A 3,348-nucleotide genomic window follows, 5' to 3' on the forward strand; every position below is an offset into this window, starting at 1 on the left:
TTATCTGTGGCAGGCTGTTGCACCTCAGGGCAGAAGATACAGGAACACTGCTAAAGGATGACAGTCAGTTGTTAGAAAATATCCATATAAAAGCTAAATATTGTGGCTTTTTAAAGCATGCAGGAAATAAAAACTGCATTTCTTCTTATATCCAATGGATAAATTATAATTATTTTAAATTAAAACACAAGAATCCACTAAATTGTTACAAAAAAGACAATAAAGGATAGAATAAAGCAAATACTTCAAAACAGATTTTTATGAGTTTTTAAATCACCTTTGTTTAAATGTTGAAATTATTCAAACATTAAAAGAAAAAGTTTTTTTTTATTTTTATTTTTTACTTTTAACAGAAGTTCCTTTCAAAATAAAAGACACCCCGTCACATATGATCCATTCAATGGAGCAAAAGTAGTTGTAGCAAGTGAAATGTCAGCAATAATTAAATAAAAATAGTTCATTTGAATGAATGAATGAAATAGTTTATTTCAAGCAATCAGGTAATAATACATTACATATCACTAAATAAATCACAAGTAGATTACTTGAAAGGGAGTTGAAGGAAGCGAACTTATATAATCCCACCCCGGCTGGACCATATTATTTTCTCTGCATGAATTATCAATATCCGATTCAGGACTTAATGTCAAATACTCTACAATAATAGATTTAGATTATAAAGAATCATTAATATCAGTGATTTAATCAAATTGGAAAATTCAATACTACGCTAACTATTAAAAAATCATATAGTGCGGGACTATATAGTGCGCTGGATTTCAAAGGTTATTCGGACACGATGCTCACTACTTCTCTTTCGTTTTTCTAAACACCTGATATGATGTCACCGATTTCACAAAGTAAAAAATAGAATAAATATGAACATTTCACGGTGTTTATTTATGACTCCACTGTGTTCTGATGGTGAAAATATGGATGTTTTATTCAAATATTAAATTTAAACACATCTTTTTAGTTCAAAATTGTTTGACCGCAATGAATTGTGGTCTAAATTTGCTAATCTAGTGAGCATTGATGAACGCTGGTTTTTTGCAAAGACTTATGGGAAATTTCGAGTGCACTCAATTTTGGAATTTAGTAGATTTTTACTGCACTAGAAAACGGTGATATAAAGTGATTAGGGGAGGAATTTGGACACGACCTAAAGGCTAGAAAGGTTAAATGAAATAGCAGCTTTGCAATGATAATTCACTGCATTTGATTAATAATTGACTCTATCAAAATATATTTGCAGCAATAATCTCTTGATAAAATGTGTTTAACTCAAGTCAAGCCTTGTTTCCGAATTTCAAACAGGTGCTTAATTAGTCCTGCTAATGAAATCTGATTATTTCTTAAAAGATTTTGAGCACTGATCACTTTGCGGAAGCAAAATAAATAAATAAATAAAGGACTAATTGAGCTCACATATGCACTTATGCAAATGAGGAAGACGTGAATTCAATTCATAATGCTGCTATCTGGCCTTTCTGTCTCAGGAGTGATGAGTAATACGCCATGAACTGAAACAGTTGCGCCTCTCGGTGAAATTAACTGCACGATAAGGGGACTGACCTCTAAAGATTATTGTTTGGAATGAAAGAGAGCAGTCATGCCTGCGGATGAAGCTAAAAGTGAAAGATGGGAACAGATGACCAATTTTTTTTTCTCATTACTTGTTGATTATGCCAGCCTTGACTATTTAGATTTAAATTATTCCAAAATTACTGTGGGATCTAAATAAATTCCACCGGAGGTAGCAACTTGCTCTCTGGATAAATGATGATTCATTCACAGGTTAATTCGTTCCTCTCTGGCCAGCTGGAAGTACAGATGTAAATATTAGCAAATGAAGAGATGAAAACGCTCAAAGAGTCACATATTTCAAATTTGGAATGATAAAACCCATTTTATGAATAAAAGCCTGTTGGAGTGGCTTTGATTTGCTGTTTTTTTTGGGTTATTGGATTCATGCACACTCATATTTTATCTTAAGATGGTTAAATAGAAACTATTTTGGAGATTTGGAGACATTTTTGAGTGATTTTTGTCTCAGATGTCAATGAACGTACATGCAAACTGAAACAAGAAAAGCCTGGACACATTCTGCCAAAGACGGAAATGTTTCCTTGCTCAGCAGTAAAAGCAAACAATATCTGGATTATTAACTTGGTGCCAGTCTCAGATTGACAGGAAATTAAAGAAATGGTAATATCATTCCCAACACAGTGCCATTCACTCCCTTGGCTGACCCAAGTTGCCAAAAATGAATTACTTTTCTGGCAACGTACGACGCTGCCCGAGTCTGCCGCTGAATGTGACCCGAGCCAAACAATAATGCACCGACATAAACAAAAGAGCGCCATTATGATGATAATTTCATATCATCTTCACAGAAAGATCTGTCTAAAATTTCTAAATTGTATCACAACGGCGAATGTTCTGCTTGGCTGGATTCTCAGTATGTTTTTATTACCCTTTCCTATGAACTGGTGATAATTGTTGTGACTTCTCAGGGTTTCAGAGCACGGATCACACATTCTGCTTTTGTGGTAAATGTTGCACAAACTAAAGAATAAAAACACTTTCTCATCTTGATCTTTGCTTTTTCGATTTTGTTTGTTGTTCCCTCTGCAATAAATGTCAGAGGGATTTTTTTTTCAGATTTTGTTAAATGAGAAAAAAGCAAGAACTCAGGATAAAAGTAAAAAAAACAAAATGAGAACATCCAAGTTACTTTAAAATCGATGATTTACCCCAAGTACATTTAAAATTTCCTGGATGAAGAAAAAAAATATATAATTACAACTTTTTTTAATCATGAGAATAATTTGACTTTTAGGATTTTATATTTTGAAAAAAAAAAAAAAAAAAACTAAAAGCCATAATATGGAGCCCCTAAAGGGACATTGAGGTAAAAAGTATAGAATTTTTTTTCTTTTTCTAGAAAATGAGGTAAAAGAAACTTTTTGCTTGTTACTATCTGGTGCGTACCACTGCAGATAACAACTATATATTTTATATATCTTTTATTCATATAATTTTTTCTAAAAATTTAGGTTAAAAAATTTTTTTTTTAGAATTGTAGTAGAATAACTTTTTCTAACAATGAAAGAAAACATTTTTTTTTTCGTTACTATCTGTGCCCACCAGATAGTCACTGAAAATAAAAATTATTCAAAATATTGAGGTAAAAAATGTTTTTCCTAAAAATTGAAGTAAAAAAAAAGGTTTTCTAAAAATGTAAGTAATGTTTTTTTCAGGTTACTAACTGGTGCGGACCAGATAGTAACTATTTTTTTGTTGTTGTTAAAATTTTAAATAAAATAATTTTTAATTTTTTTTCCT

The sequence above is a fragment of the Oryzias melastigma genome, linkage group LG8 (genome assembly GCF_002922805.2).
Source record: "Oryzias melastigma strain HK-1 linkage group LG8, ASM292280v2, whole genome shotgun sequence".
Classification (NCBI taxonomy): Eukaryota; Metazoa; Chordata; class Actinopteri; order Beloniformes; family Adrianichthyidae; genus Oryzias; species Oryzias melastigma.